The following is a 17,494-nucleotide window of genomic DNA, read 5'->3' on the forward strand; positions in this document are numbered from 1 at the left end:
CAAGACAGAATCAATACTGTCAACTGCACTTTTACCAATGTACCCTGGTTTTCCTTGAGCATTGACAGGTTTAAATGTACTGATTCGCTCCTTGACTCTGTCTGGCAAGCTTTGATCTGATGTTGAAGTGTTCAAAAGCTGCAAGTGTTGCAGGATTTCAGCAAACTTGATCTTACAGGTTTAACTTAAATATTGTTTCCATGTTGAAGTCTGTCATATGGGTGTACCACAAAGAGTGTTTGGTTTTAGCCCTGATGTCTTGGGTGGTGGTATGCAGCAAGTAACAGAATACTGGGAATAAAGAAAAATCCTGAAATGAATCCCTCCAGCTTATGGGCGAGTTGAGAGCTAGAGAGACAGGATGTAAAGTAAAACCAGTATGTCTCCCTTTGATCAAAGGATAGACCCCCCTACCCCGCGCAGCAGGTGATTAACACACAAGTACATTCTCCTAAATGGGCTGATTGGACAAAACTATCTGCTTAGCACCTACAAAGCAAACTTCAGTTAATAAACTGGTGTTAGAAATATTTCAGATGCTGTCTTTGTGCATTCAAATTTGTGAAGTTATGTGATCTGATGCACTGAAGTTGCTACTAAATTGTGTTAGAATATGATTTTCTCTAAAGGAAGAATTAGTAAGCACGTTATGAAACTGAATTTTTCTTTTCAGAAAACAAGCTCTCCACAAGTAAGTTGTTTCATACTTGTATGCTTTCTGTATTTGGGAGTAATTCATTAATAGTCAACTGGACTATAAATTTTGAGTATGGTGAAACAATAGTGTAGGGTGTGGCTGTGCATGGTCTGATGCATAAAAGCTGTTCAGAAACAGCCTTGACCAGCTGGAAGATCTGTAAGCCATTGACTGGTTTTACTTCAAAAGTAATAATGACAGTGGCTGTTTCACTTTGTTTCTACAACTATAATACTGGGTTTAGAAGTCTTTGTTTTCTCATGGTTTCATCTAATTTTATTTATTACTTGCCAAATACGTGTTTGTTGAAGAGGAAGGACGTACCACATGAAGCCACCACTGTCCTGAAGAATTTACAGTGTATTAACACACTTAGGTCAGTAATCACTGCGTTGTCCCATTGACTTCTTTGAGGACAATATTACGCACAAGGACTTTTGAAAAGGAGAGTATGTCAACTATGCTGGTCTCATTTTCATTATTATTAATTGCTTTCCAGTACAAATCAGAATATAATGACCAAGATCTAAACCACCTCTGCTATATTTTGCTATTAGTGTAATAGAAAAATCTCATCAATAAATGTCTTTTTAATAAGTAGCCTCTCTTGGGATGTCTGATAGAACCTAATCTTAAGAAAATTTTTATTCAAAGTTAATTGTAGCACAAATATTTTTATATGAAAGATAAGCAAGCCTTCTCTCTTACCAAGCAGGATCTGTCATGTATCGTCATTCAGAACAATGTATTTCAGAAAATGCAAAGCAGTAAGCTAATTACTAAACAAGCTATTTTTTTCATAATTTTATTATGTGAGATCAAATTTACGTATACATATGACACAGACGGTTTTTGCTAGGATCCTGCTAACAATAATTAATTAAAGTATTCATCCTGTTCCGCAAGAACTCTACATTCTTCTTAACATTGTGACTGAATTTTTGAAACAGACAAAGATGCCTTGCCAGATTCTAAACCAATAAATAAATCTTAACCAAAAGACATGCCAACATTTCAGAAATAAAGGGTGGATGTGATACTCTAGAAAATAAAACACCCCAAATCTATAAAAGCTGCACTGGATATTGTCTTTGTGATTGTCTGTTACAAGACTGCACTGGGTTGCTATGAATTCTGTGCTTTGGTATTGGTATGATAATGCAATTTTAGCATGCTTCTGTTTAAGAAAAATATTGTTTATCAACCAGTCACTATTCCTTAGATCAAAAAAGTAGTAGCTGGAATATAAAACCTCTGAATCAGCAGAAGGGGTGTTTGACAAATTGATGTAATTTAATAAGATGGAATAACACTGTTTTAAAAATGTTATTTACTTATTGTTTTTCTACATTCTTCCCACAAATTGTGGGTAGAGCGTGCAGTTTGCAAGAACCTAATACTCTCTTGGCAAATATTTCAAAGATTAATGATCAGGTAGTTCCAACACTGGTGTTTTTAAATGATGACAGATGAATAAAGGCTTTGTAGCCAGGAGAAAACAGGTGCTGAGATGCAGAACGATTTATTCTATTTTGAGGCTTCTTTAATAGTAGAAAAGCTGCTTTCTTCTTCAGTGACTAGTTGCGTGTTGTTTTATGATTTTAGCTAAAGAGTCCATCTTTCGTGACAGACTGCTCAAAGTGCTGTCATGATACAGGTTAACAAAGCATACCCAAGTATCCTGATGTGCAATCCTGACTGCCAATCACTTGGTACCTAAGCCGATAGGTGCTGTCCTGAATGTCCTCGGGGTGAATTCTTGTTTGCATTTCCTTTACAAAAAGCCTGCAGTTGTTATTACACCTGCTGGTGTTCAGTGTCACTGACCTCTCACCTAATGTACAATCAGGTGCACTTTTTTAACAGGCAATCTGGCATTCAGCCCACTTAAATTAGGTTCATTTGTCATGTACTCCTATCTGCCAGCAAGCAAAGTCGGGAAAAAGAGGTCAAAGTAGGGATTTTTCAAATGTAAATGTTTCCTGGAAGCTGCTGTTGAAACTTACAGTTGTCATTCCAGATGCGTGTTACTGCCTGCCTTCTTTCTTAGAAAACTAATTGTCTTTTACAAGTACTTGCTTTTCCAAATGCCTTTGCAACAGTTTTGCATGAAGTTTTTGCATGTATATTTTTGTTGTCAAATACTGTTGCAAGCAGTTAATAAATTACTGGGCCATATTAAAATCATATTTTTAATGTTTTTTATCAGTGCTTTTTTATATGAGATGTGTACAAATATATATTGCAGTATGATATTAAATCTGCATTTTGAAATTATTTCATTTTGTCCTCCTTTATGGTTTGGGTTTTTTTTGGCTAATTTAATCAAATGGGTCAATATATTAGTAACATGGTGAAGTGTAGATTCTGGTAGTAGATGATGTTACTTCTTTTAAAACTTAGTGGTAATTAACTTAGTGAAGAATTGTGTGATTTCTGTCACATTACTAAATGTTTCAATACCTGTAACAACACTACAACTTGTATAAGGCACTGATCCTTGAATCAAGATTATCACAGCAAGATACAGCTATCCCCAGTAACAGAGATGGAGCGTGGTGAGGTCGGGAGAAATATGCTTTCTTCCTTGTAGAGTAATAATTTACTTTCAGTTTAGCCATTCTCTTCTAAAGGAACTGAAACGTCATCAAAGAACTATATATAATCTCATGCTTGGATCAAAAGGTAATAATATTGGCTAGATAATGTAATGTCTTTTGCTTCTGCTTCCCTTAGAAGGAGGGAAGAAAGTTTCAGGTTGGTGAGAAGTCAGTGAGAAGGGAGAGACTGGCTGTGAAATTGGGAACTGGCTTTCTGAGACTGCAGACTGACAAAAAAGAGGTTTCTTCAAACATGTGCTTGTTTCTTGTGATTGCAAGACACAGACTTGCTGACTGGTGTGAATCTTTTCAGGCAGGTGGAAGTACGAAGGAGCTGAAAAACCTGGCTAGTTTTAGCACCAGGATGGGGTGTAGTTTGTTTTGGCAAGACTGAGCATCTGAGACGAAGGAGTGAAAAGGTGAATGACAAAACAAGTTATATGGGTTATGTCCAATAAGGGTGGTAGGTAAATTGTATGCTAAGAGTTAGATTTAGGGATAGAATTAGGAGATCAATGAAGGACTGAAAAAATAGTCATTATTTCTTTAGTCTCCAAGTTATTCTTTAATGGATCTTCTTCACCACTTTTTTTGAGGTTTCTTTTGTTTCCATTTTCTTATGTCTCTACGCCTTAGTCTTTGGATAATCTCACTTGCAAATACAATTTATTTTCTATGTCTTTGCTGATAGTTCATAATCTGCAGTCCTATCCTGGATCCAATTTATTTTCTCCAAATTAAAATCACGGCTATTGAAACCCTCAGGTGTCTACTTATTAGCTTGAGGCAATATGTCTAAAATAGATAATCTACCTTTTGTTTTTGTTTATTTGCTTTCATGATCATCATACTATAACCTGACTTTTCTAATATTATTTATTAAATAATTTGTTTAAATTCCCCAAATAGTCAAACTACCATGATGTGTAATTTACTTCTGCAGGCACATAAAATTAAGCAGCACACAGCTGAAAACTCAAAGCAGTAAACTGAAGGGAGGTGAGGTCTAGAACAGAAAGGAAGACTAGGTTTTCTTTTTACTTTTGTTGTGCCTGTGTTGTGCCAGGGCAGCTCTTGTTTTGGTGATGTTTACTTTAGGCTATGAATGTTGAAGCCCCTTTAGGAAATTGGCCTCCAGTTTCCAGAATAGAATACAATTATTTTATTCATTGCTGAAGGTGGTAATTAACACATATAAACTATCTCTGCTTCTCCAGATGAGTCAGTAGATGATGGTATTAACACAAAATAAACTGGCTGGGATTTAGTATGGATGGAGATGCAGTATACACATCATCTCGCCAGCCCACAGAAGAATCTTCTGATGGGGTTTTTGCAGTGAGTGAGATAATGTATATTAGTTATGTTGCTATAATAAAGCATAACCAAAACTATTTCAGTAGAAAGAGTCATAATTGGCACAGTAAGTTAAGTTATCTTCAATCCTCTACAGACCAGAGTACAGACAAAAAGAATGGTGTAGATATAGCAGATGTCAAGTGGACAGATTAAAGAAATCCCACTCCTAGTGTACAGGGATATTACCTAGGTATTCAAAAGATTAGTTCGACAGTTGGAGTCTTTAAATAACATTTCTCAAGACTTAGAATTCTTCTACAATGGATTTACGGCTCTACGTGGTGAATTCTATTAAGGAACACACAATTTATTTCCTCAGTAGGTGAAGAACAGGTCAAATTTTCAGAAAAGACCCCAACAAATTATTAAAACAACAGTATTGTAAGTGCTATTATTTGTTTCAGATGCTTTTATTTGCTGTTGTGAGCTAGCAATAGCATATGAGCAGTGAGAAAACTTTTCTTCTTTCTTCATGGCGTTTTGTCAGTTCTCAAAAATCCCTGCTCCCTCAGAAAACTCTAAAAAATTGTTCTTTTGTCCTCCAAAGCTAATTGAAACTACACTGGAGAAGACATTTTATCTGATTTTTTTTCTTGTCGGATATATAGATTAAACAAGATAAACAGGCGACATTTAGGTTTCCAGTGGGTTTTTTTAAGAACTGTCCTGTAGTGGATGGAGAATTCTGACTTATGTAGTAGGGTTAGAAATATATAAGCTTAATGTAGTAAGGTTTAAAATATAATAAAATACGTAATGAGGTTAGAGATTCCGTAGAAACTGCTGTTCTGAGATAGTGAACAAGTAATGAGTTCATATTAAGTATCATATACATATTAAATCATATATATCATATTGAATTTCAATTTTGAATTGGGGAAACTGTTACTTTTTATTCTACAATTCTAAGTGTTTTTCAAATCTCTCTGATTAAGAAGACAATAAAAATCATTAAAACAGGAAATTATGTCATGGTCAGTCAAGTTTTAACTGCTATTACTTAGGAAGTTTTTAGATGTTTTTAATAAAGTTTTCAAGGTTAATAATGCCTTGTCTTCTGTTTTCCAGTTAGTGAAAGGTAGAATAGAGTCCTAAAGAGTTTGAAAAGTCATGTCAGAATTTCACAAATTCAAAATAATTTGCAGGAGCTGAGGAGGAATCAGGAAAGCTGTAGAAAGTTGTATGGAAGATAAATTCTATTACTTTTTCCCTTAGTGTAGATGGATCATCATCCACATTTATGTTTGTGAAATAAAAGAGCCAGGGCCTTGTCTGACAATCAGCTTTCTGCTGGTCTGTCCAGTCGAAAAAAAGTGGTTAAGGGCTGGTAACTGACAGAATCAGAAGTCTACTCCAAATGTAGCTTGTTCACAGGAATCCATCTTACTGTGCTCCCTCCAAACAAAAAGATGCATCATAATTTCTGTTTGTCTGCTTTGCTGTAAAATAGGAGATTTTAAAAAATAATCTGTTAATATAGAGTGCACAATATAAAATTATTCATATGAAATCAAGAATAACTCAAGACTTCTAGATCCTTATTGCTAATTTCCAAGGCAACTGCTGAAGTCAATCTTAAATGTTTGTTCTCACTTTAGCAGTTTCTGGCAGGGACAATGTTGTGTTGTATAGGACAGCTTGTATGATATCCAAAACAGGACAAAAGTTTGGAAACAATGGGAGAATTTGGCATTTATTAATCGGTAGGGTGTGCACATAGTTTAAATATCTTTACAATGTGAATATTTATGTGCTTTAGAGTCAATAATCAAAAGCTTTGCAGATTTAGGAGAAAGAATTCTATTTTAAAATAAAATTAACATGTCATAAAAAAATCTTAATGTAAGACTGGAATGCAGTATGATATAGCACATCAAGGTTTATGTTTTCAATTCCTTTTATGTACCCTATTCTGAACACAAAGCCCAGTATGTACATGCAGATTGAAAAAGTGGATCAAATGCACGTCAAGCATCAGCAAAGATTTGTGTACATATTTTTGCATCTGGTTTTAAAATGTTGATTTCCCTAAATTATTGTGACTCAATGTATTTACATTTATTATTATTTTGTTTTACAAAATGTCTTTGACAATAGATTCATTAATCACATGCTTGGAGATACCAGTAAATAATAAACCCTTTTGATAGCTGTGGTTTTGTCATTTGAAATCTAGTAAATTTGCCTTTTCTTCTGATTTTCTTAGAATTGTACGCTATTTGCATTACTGTGGTGTCAGGGGTGTATCATGGTAAAGAATATGACCAAAATGCCAGTAGACCATCAAAGAATTCCCAATGCTAAAAAAATGTGACAAGGTTTGATTCACCAGATTTAAGCTTTCTTTATGTCAGGGCAGAAATCAGGCGTACCAGATTCCCGGTCAAGCCTGTAGTGTTTTCCCAAGGGTTTGCCACTTAGTGAAAAGAAGGCCTGTTGCACAGAAGCCTTAAAAGTATAAACTCAGCTATTTTGGTTTTGTGGTTAGGACAGTGCTGTTCATTGAATTTCCAGGTAGGAATCTGGTAGGTTATCTAGCACTCAATAAATTACTGTATGGCCATTGAACTAAAAAAAAAATAAAAGATCAAGATGCTTACAGTGTCATCGCTGGAAATCAGTCAACTGGTCAATCTGCTTATTTAAAACAATTTTATAAAAATGAGCAGATGGCTTCTGCCATAATTTGCCTGTTCTATAAGGGCATGTTTTGATTTGCTATTCCTATTTACAACAACTTCAAAGAAAACTCATTAATTGCCTTGCCATATAAGCTACATTTTTTTGGTTTATTTTTGCGTTTGCAAGCACACTGCAAGCCTGAAAAAGTAAATGTATTGTGCTGTTTAGATTAATGAGTACCTAACCATTTTAGCTTCTGAATGCTTGAAAATTTGACAGCCACTGAAACATAAATATATCAGAGTTCAGGGTCGAAAGAATAAATGAAATGGATTTTTGTTCATACATAGATTGTTTAATGTACTATTTTATCATCCTGACATGTTCAAGGAAGTCTAAATCTACATTCCTTTGGCCAGTTGGCTTGACTTCGCTGCCAGGGTCAGGGAAATGAATAGTCGTGCCAAAGTTTTTTATTCATCCCTATTTACACAGAGTGACTGGAAGCTTTCAGAGTCAATCATTCCAATCACTCATACCTGAACTGAACCCACATGAGTGTAAATGCATTTGGCATTTACCCATCCCTTTGAATTTGCATATTTACCTATATGGTTTGTATCTTTTTTTGTAGGCATGGTCAAATAGTGTTTATTATTTTGTGAGACTAGCTTGACCAGTAGCATCCTCTGTGAGTCAGTGAAAGAAGGAAAGGCGTGTAAAGGACGTACTGAGCAATATTGCCTCAGTTTGCTGTTTGTCTACAGTTTAAGCAGAATACGTGTATGCTGGAGTACGTGTGAGTGAATGTCTCTTTAACTAGCTGTGTGGTGTGAGGGCCAACATGATGAGGTAGAGCACGCCAGTTTTCCTTCCCAAAGGATCTAGTTGTTCATATTGGCAGGAAGTTTTACTTACCAAAGTGGTTAGCAACTGGCAAAGTGAGCACATCCAGGTCTGAGGTATTCCTTGCACACGTTTCTTCATGGGAATTTCTCATCTTAACAAAGGTACAGTATGCAGTGTGCTTAATATTCTGTTTTATTTATCAAGGCAAAGAAACAACTGTATGAGTAAGGTCAATATACAGTAAAAATTATTTTAGGTTGAAGGTCAATATGTTGGTCCTTGTGGTTTGTTGTTTAAATCTTAAGAGATTTTACATATTAGCAGCTATTTCCTGGAAGCAATAGGAGTGATGTGAAATCCTAGAAGGATTTTCACTTTTCATTTTCCTTATCTTCCTTTTAGAGGAGAATGATACTCACCCTCCTAAAATTAGTTCATTTCTTAATTGTAATATTTATATAACTTTTGAAGACTTTTGTATTTTGTGTGTATTGAAGAAAATGTGAATATATTTTAAAAAGTGCACAGATTTCATTCATCTAAAAACTGAATAAAATTAGATCAGTTGAAGTGTTGTGTTTACAAAACTTTTACTCTTTTTTTATCTGCACCAAATATAAAGCTACAAAAGGTCCTTGTTTAAGCTAGCAAGTGCAGGGAATTCTATCCTGCCTCTCATGGACATGCACTGTCCTACTGCTGAGGTAGTTGCTTTTCGCTACTGCATTTGATTTAGAACATTATTTTTATTCAAACAGCTATGTTTTAAATCTTTTGCCTAAAGGAACAAGTTTCTCCAAATAACTCATTGAATGATAAAATTAATTTCTACTCTTGTTTAAAAAAAATAACACAAAATTGTTGTAATCTTATCCAAAACAAAAAAACCCAACACCCCCCCTGCACCAAATAGCAGCTTAAAGGTATCAGAAGTAGTTTATTGAAAAAAAAAAAATTCACTTTTGTTACTGTTGTTGCCAACATTAAGACACATCATGCTTTGTCTTAAGGGTTTTTAATGGGACAGTGTTGTATTTAGTAATTTGTGATCATTACGACAGCCTAGCTGTTGAAAGACCATGTCTGTGATTATCTGGAGGACATCAAGGTGCATCACCTGTAGAACAAGGCCTTGTTTTGGCTCACAGCTGTCCTTCTGGAAAGGCAGTACAAGACTTTGAAAGAATGTTACTGCTAAATCCATCCTTTCACCTCAGTTACAAGCTTTCCTGTATGTGAAGTTTAACTGCAGAGGAGTTATTTCCACAATAAGGCTCCTGTGTTAGCAGTTTTTAAGGCTTGCTATGTGTTCTGCTATCACTGTTTTCTCAGTAGGATGACAGCAGCTGTTCTTTGATTGAAACATGAAGAAAGATGTGTTGAAGTCAGATAAGCATCACTGCTAAAGCAGCTTTACCTCCCAATTTTCTGGTCTTTGTAATATGGCTAGTAATAAAGAATGCTGAAATTGAGCTTTGTACTTGGTTTAAATTATAATCTTACAAGATATGTGTAAATCTATCTAAAGAAATTTTTCTTTTAGTATCTCTGCTTTTTGAGATGAAATGCACTTGTAAACTAAAAGGCACAGAATAAGAGGACATCATCTGACCCTTGGTAGTAGCTCAGTAGCATATTTTTTTTTTATCATTCCTTATGATTATGATTTGCCTAATTGATGACTTACGAGTCTTTTTTTTTTCTTATCTGAAGTGATTTGTAGTTGTACAGAGTAGTTTCTTTTATCTTCGTTTCCAAAGCTGCACTTGTAAGACCATATTCAGCAGCAGATTAATCCTCAAATACCTTGGTTCACTTTTCACAGTTGCTGCCAAACGGGCTGTCTTTCACAGACCATTTTATACTTTTTGATACTTGTAATTAACAGTTCCTTATAGCAAATCTACTTCTGTATTCTGTACAATGAAATTAAGCCTTACTGATACAAAATACTAATGAGGATAAGCAACATGAAAATTTACATGAAACTTTCCATCTCTTATTTTTTTTAAATGCTGTGAAGTATAGTGGGCAAATAACCTGTTGGTGAAACGATCCCAAGTGCTTTGGCAGATACTGAAGATTTTCAGAATTTAAGTAGGGCTAAAGAAATACTCAGATCTGGTTTCATCTGTTCTCATTTGATTTTCAGTTATGTACAACGATGAATGGCATTCTTTTGAAAACAGAGTACCAGCTCCAGTGTCTGCTTGAATCTACTGGATGCCATGTAAATTGCATTAGGAATAAATGGGTCTGGTAAGGTATATTTCCAAACAATACATGAGATGAGAAACTAATCTCACAGCTTTTTAGTGACTTTAAAAAATATGCTTCATTGCTAAATTTTCCTTCCAGGGGACCGAGCCAGTAAACTTTTCAATTCCTCTCTAGTCTGCGTTTGACTGTGGTTGAAATTGTGTTTCAGTTTTAGTTCAACAAATGTCAAAACATTTTTGAGATAACAAAACTTCATATTCAGTTGCAGCTGAAGTTAAAAAAAACATATGAACTTATTTTCAATAGGGTTTAGCTTGTCTCCTTGATGATCTATTTCTAATCTTTCTATTGTATTTAAAATAATAAATATATTACTTTGGTATTTTAAATTTACAGTACACTCAAATAAGCATTTTCTGACATTTGCAGAAGCTGGTTTTTGAATCTTCATGAGCGACCTGATGTCTGTATCGTTAGAAAAATTAACTGTTGCCTGTTGATGTACATATTGTACACATGTACTTTTGAGCATTACCCCAAGTATATTTTTAGCTCTTGGAATCATTAACTCATACATTGTCTGTAGTCTGAGATAAATTATTCTCGGACAAGACATACTGCTTCTTAAGATGGTAACCATCCAAATCAAATCATATCTTACATGAGGCTCATCTTATGGAATGGCTTTTGTATAAACTTTATACATTGCATAAAACTGAATGGAAAGTCATCTTCTGAAAAGCATGCTCATTTTGTGCATCCAGAATCATTTAAGCAGCAGGAATTTAAACAGGGACTTCTTTATGGGCTTTGATCCAAATGGCTAATAAATAATGTATTTAGAAGATCTTTCAGAAATACAAATAGGTATTAATGTAATTAAAGCGTATTCTAAGATAAGAAGATTGTGCTAGACCACTGATAGTGTTTTTATGAAAGAAATACTAATGACAAGAATTTTAAAAAAATGTGTACCTGTCTACCAACGTGAAGGTACTGATTAACCACACAATAGGAAAAAAATACTGCACAGAAAACTAACATGAAAAGTTCACATTCAAAAAAATAATAATAAATAGAACATTCTTTTCCCCATTTCCTTCTCTGCCAGTGTCCTGCTAAAGAGACCTGTCTTGGTGTTTTGCACAGGGTAGATGACTCGTGATAATAGCAGCAATAACTGTAATATTGCTACTGATAGTAATAGCATAAGCTCGTCTTCTTGAAAGATGCTCATTTCTACTAAAATTTTTGTGTTTGTGTGCTAGAGCACTTTGTTTTGAGAATGTACCGATTGTGACACTTTCAAAGAACACGCCTGTTTTATCTGCTTGCAAGCTGCTGTGTGACTAGCTGCCATGGAGCACGTTACAAATCTGAAGAAAGCATTCTAATCTAGGTTCTGTTCCTTTCTGGGACTTACAGACCCTATTATCTTTAAAGAACTTTGTAGAATGTAGAGGCTCCAGGAGGCATGAAAAGAGGGAGTGAATTAGAGCCCCCTTAGTGGGAAAATCTTGAGATGGGTTTGGTGAAATACTGTGAGATCATTCTAGGAAAGCAAAGAATTTACAGTAAATTTAGAGCACAGAAAGCTTTATTTAAAATCCTTCAAAATTTCAATAAGACTTTAGTTCATTTCTGAAAAGGTCCACTGTCAGTTCCAACAAATTAGCCTAATGAAAAGCAATTAGAACATCCCTGTTTGCAAAGAAAATTTTCAGACTTTTTCTTTTTCATTGTTTTTAAGCAGACAGACTCTAAAGTATTTTGGCATAGCTACACTCACTGTATCCATTATCACTCTTTCTTTTCTCTTACATATTAGTGAATGTAAACCAAGACATTTTTAGGTTCCCTGGTTTTCATTCAGTTTTTCAAACAAAGTGGTAGTGACTAAAACAGCTCTACCAGCCTCTCAAGGAGACCAATTGAAGTTTTGGCAACTTGTCATAAACATAAAAATAGTATTTATTTATTGGGGGGGGGGGAAGCTAAGATGGGGCAAGTCCCCCTTTTTGTTTTCTTAAACCAAAAGGAAATTTCCCCTAGCTTAAATCTTCTTCAATAATAATAAATAATTCTTTTTCAAATTTGTGATATAATTAAATAATAACAATGATTAAAAGTGTTGAAAGGAGATTGCTAAGTTGAGTACCCCAAATCCATTGTAAGGTAGAAAACAGGTCTCACGGTGTTTAATTACACTGTATTTATATCCCAGTGGTAAAAAAAAAACACCTTTGTGTTTTCTTTGCGTATTTTAGTGTAAAAAACAATTCACATAATTATTGATTGTTAGCATTGAGACCCTGTTTTAAGAAATGTCTGGTTTGTTTGCTATTTCCAAAGTTGAGCCAGTATTAGACCTTAAAGTTGAAATTCGATTGTGAAATTTTGCATATGTAGCTTTGACTCTACTACGTAGTTTAGGTCCGTGCTCCTGCTTTGTTGCTAGGTGTGATACAAATCTTGAAAGGGTTTATTTTCAAGTTCTGGTTGCCTTTGTAGCTGGGTAGCATTTTCTGGTGGGACTTCAGTTCATGGGGATAAAGTAATCCATCTCAATTTCTGAAAATAGTTTGCAAAATTCCCACCTGATTTCTGAATCCAGCCCATCAACTGCATATTTGGATTGAAAGCTGGTAATAATTTTGTCCTACTATGAATTAAAAGACTGACACCTCAGCTGGTCTCTGGTTTTTATTTTCCATGCTGCAGATAATAATGGTGCTTTTTTAAAAAAAGGTTCTCAGTAGCATTGATATCACCTACATTTGCTTTCCTCATATTTGCTTTTTCCCCGGTCAAAAATATTTGTGTCTTAAACTATGAAAATAAAAGTCAATGGAATCAAAAAGGCATATGTTCAAGTTAGTAGGAACATCTATGATGTTCATCTTTTAGCATAATTTTTAAGCACTATGGTGCTTCCTTTGAAACACAAATCAGGGATTTTTGATGATTTAACAAAATGCACAGTATGGAGGAGTGACTGATAAAAGACTTAGAAGCAGATGTGAGTCAGAATACAAGAAACCTTATGTATCATGGATAAGTTATTACAGGGATCCTTTGAGGAAAGTGGTACAGTGTTGATTTTAAAGGTTAAGAAATAGCATCCTGCTGTATTTTATACTTTTAGGAATTGATATGGCTGCCTAGATTGTGCAGACTGTGAACTGGTCACTATTCTTATGGCATAAGTAACAACGTCTTAAAGTATTCCCCGGACCCCCATTTCCCAGGTGGCCTCTGCCACAGGTAACGGTACCATTCTGATAGCTCTATTTCATTAAGATTGATCCTGACATCTCAGTAGGTTTCTTAGAGCAAGGAAAGATGCTTACTGTATGGTTTTCATACTGCCTAAAATAATGACCACAGAAAATTGAAGTGAATAATAACAGTTCATTCTTTCAGGATGTTATTAATTTCTAGCTTCTTATTGGAACAGGAATTCATATAATTTTCAATGTTAATGCTCACAAACTGTGATTCTATAATGCACGTAAGTCTTGACTGTTCATAGGCTTTCTTCTTAACCACTTAGTCTGTCCTGCTAATTTTTGTTCTAGATTTTAGTACCACATTGATTTAAATCATGTTCTTCCCAGATCTCAAAAAAAAAAAAGTGACAACTATTCAGAATTTAATGCAGGTTTTCATCCCTTATGGAGATGACATTGTGTGACACTCTGCAGAAATAAGTTGTCCTGAGCAGATGTTCATCAAGTTGCAAAGCTGTGCTGCTCCTGGTGGTAAAGGTCAAAGACTCAGATATAGCTTAATATTGCTGCAAGGCATTGCATTGTTACTTAGATATGCCTTTGGCCCAGGGCTGAAGCTGGAGTTAGCATTTTGAGCTAGAAGTAGGCATAAATAGTCTCTGGGAGATCAGAGCTCCATGCTTCTGTACCTACAGCATCCCACTCTGTGGCAGGAAATCGGTGTAATGTTTCTAGATCACTTCCAGGTTACGGCAGTCCATTCTAGAGGACACAGTGCCTGCATTGTGGTGGCTAGAAGAGTCATAGATAAGGGGAAAACTTTGACAGTTCCTAGCTAGTCAAAAGTTGCTGCTTATGTAGGATAAGTGATGGTAAAACAACGCCAAGGTTGCGCACTGCTCTAAAAAATGCAGGAGTAAGTGTCTAACATGCATGAGCTGAGAGACACATCCTGGTTACTGCTATCCTGGTCTTACCTGTGAAGAACTCAAGCCAGCTGCTTTTTATTCCAATGTTTTTCTTTACCAATTGTGAAATCATTATGGTAACACTGCTTCTGACAACGCAAGTTAGGTTGCTTGCTGTCATATTAGTGGTATCGCCATTTTCAGCTTGGCTTCAAATTACCGCAACATTTTGCAGGAAAGCAGAGCTCTTTAGTTTCCTCTCTAACTTAGTGATTTTCTTGATATTCTGCCTCACTTCAAAGTCTCCATTGTACTTTCTGCTGGAGTCAGTAAGCTTTAATTTTTTTCCTAAACTACTCAGTCATATTGCTAGTTTTATTTAACTTTTGTTGATTTTACTCAAAATGAGGTGTGGCTTGAAGTGTCTTGGTTCAAATATACATTCTTTAAAGGGTGGATAGATACCCTTTCTGGATGACAGATGTTACAAAGATAAACTACTGTCATATGCCCTAATATTATTTCTGAAGGTGATTTATCAAGTGATTAGCAGAGCTGTCAGAATTAGCTTATATTTATTTCCTAGTCTATTAAGCTTTTTTTAAGCCACTGACTTAGCTCTAATTCTAAAAGGGTAATCTGTACTGGTTCCTGTAGGGAGATAAGGCAGAGATCTCTGCTTCCCAGGAGGTAGTCTTGAAGTATGAATGCTTTACCTTTAAAGAATAGTAATGAGAAAAATGTCAGTGGAAAGGCTTTTCTAAAGTAAAATTTTTTTAAAAAAACATTATCTAAGATGTCATGAAATAATATTTTTGGTTACTTGTACTATAGATATATTTTTCTTGGAAGTACTTGCATTTTAGTGATTAAAGATATGGTTGGCCATTTGATTAGTTTATGCAGAGTTCTGTTTCATGTGGAACATTAACTAGCCTGCACTTAAAATAATTTATTAAGTTGATATCTGGATTCCTCATTTGAAGTTTGTCTTGGAAATAGAATATTTTCTATATTACTCTCAATAATCATTTGGACATATGATCAGTGTTAAAATGCATGAAAGATTACTGTTGTAGTTTCAGATCTGTATGTGTTGATTTAAAAGAAAAATTGACACAAGTTAAAGAAATTTCTCATAAATAGGAGCTTTTGATAACCTGTTTTAGTAGTTAAACCTTATAGACTTGTTCTGATGGAAGGATTTGAATGGAAGTAGATTTTTAGAGGCAAAACTAAATAGGAATTTGTGAACAGAATTAGATTTTTTTTTTTACTTTGTTCAGTACATTTTGTTGCTGGAAGTTCCATGCAAACATGTGAAAGCGTGAAAGAAAGGTTTTAACTGTGAGTCTAACAGAAGTTTCGGAAATTGAATGAATCAGTCTTCCTTCTAATGACAGATTATGAAAATGATATAAGTGAGTGTTCTACTGACAGGTTCTCATGTGAACAGATTAGACATCCATCTGAGGCGTTTCTATCATACTGATTCGTTCCCATGGAAGAAGGCAGGCTTTTATTTATTTTAGAGATGATTCCAAGTGGCTTGTTGAGATTACATCTTGCATGTGAATTTTGGCTGGGATTATGTTCCATGAGAGTGACATTTTTTAACAGGCGTGGTTCAGGTGGTACTGCAGAAAATAAGTAGCTCAGCTTAATGGAAAAAGCTAAGATATACACGTGTAGCAAGCAGCTCTAGGGGAAATCTGTAGGTAATGTACTTGAATAGTGCATGTGTACATAAAAAGTCATATTTAAAAAAAAAATTACTGCTGGTTTATGTTCCTAGAGAATAGGCAGTTGTATGTAAACCATCCTGATGTCTGGGGCACTTCACAACCAAGTGGCAGCTCGGATTGTTTTTAAAAGCGTGTTCATTGATGGACAAAAGGGAATAAATGATTGCTGAGCCAAACTTGATTAGTGCTCAGTATTGCTTTAACACTTGGTCCCATCCTGACAGACTTCAAGCTTAAATCAAAATTTTACACAAAGCTTAGAAACTCATATTTTGTTTAAATTTTGTACTCTGACTTATCATGATTTTTACTTAAGATGCATTCCTGCTTGAAGCAGTGCTAACTTCAAAGTTAGATCAGATTGTTCAGGCCCTTGTTTGGACAGAGATTATTTTTTTCACCAAGACCTCAGAGTATATGGTCAGTGAAATATGTAGAAATGTATAAACAGGTAGTACAGAAGTAAGAATAGTTTATATATTTGTCTATCTGCATTTCATGAAGCAGGGATGTTGTGGAGATGATAAACTACCAGACGCAACTGAAAGGTCTTTGCTGGCATCACAAGTTCTATGTAAATGATCCTTCTCAGAAATAGGACTTGGGGTTTGTATCAGGGAGACTTTAATTCACCAGCAGTCAGTCAGGATCAGAGAACTTAAGAATCAAACTTACCTGCATATCTGGAGATCATTAAATGCCCTTTTTCTATAGGAGATTGAACTGCTGTGAAAGGAACAGAGCACATACCTTCCTGGTGACTCCACCAGTGCCAATACACTTTGGTATGTGAATTTAATAGCGCAGTCCGGAGAACCTGTGAATGGACCTTTTCACTCTATTTGGAAACCCTAAATTTTGTCTGCTCTGCCTTGATTTCTTCCCTTAGATTACTAGTAAGACTGTATTGGCCAACTGTAGAGTACTTCTGTCTGTTAAGAACTCAGATGATAGTAACTAATTTGATGTTAGCCAGTTATAAGGCTATTTGATTATATTTATTTTGCAATAATTGTTGACTTGAATCTGTTGCTAAAGGAGAAGAGATTTAACTTCCTTTATCAAGAGCCTGGCTTGTCCATTTTCTTATCTTCATAAAATAGAAACCAAATGAATTTGCAAAACTGTTTAATTTTAAAGATGTTTAATAGGAGAGCAAGGCAGTCCAACTAATCTTAGTTTATTATTTTATAGCCATATGATACAAACAACTGAAAAATACCTCTCAGAAGACCGCGATGATGCATGAAAAACCAGATATAGA

At 35.0% G+C, this 17,494-nt stretch overlaps 1 protein-coding gene across 14 annotated transcripts in view; it reads left to right on the forward strand.

Moving 5' to 3' along the window:
• The window catches only part of ERC2 (ELKS/RAB6-interacting/CAST family member 2), a 557,034-nt gene that overhangs the window by 448,040 nt on the left and 91,500 nt on the right, over positions 1–17,494 (forward strand). Inside the window, exon 20 of one of the 14 annotated variants that reach the window (XM_075432859.1) lies at positions 10,280–10,352. The exons of the other annotated variants lie outside the window; for them this stretch is intronic. The gene's annotated coding sequence lies outside the window, so the exon portion shown is untranslated. Of the gene's footprint in view, positions 1–10,279; positions 10,353–17,494 lie in introns of those variants that run through there. 14 annotated transcript variants of the gene reach the window in all.

The sequence above is a fragment of the Opisthocomus hoazin genome, chromosome 11, assembly GCF_030867145.1.
Source record: "Opisthocomus hoazin isolate bOpiHoa1 chromosome 11, bOpiHoa1.hap1, whole genome shotgun sequence".
Lineage (NCBI taxonomy): Eukaryota > Metazoa > Chordata > Aves > Opisthocomiformes > Opisthocomidae > Opisthocomus > Opisthocomus hoazin.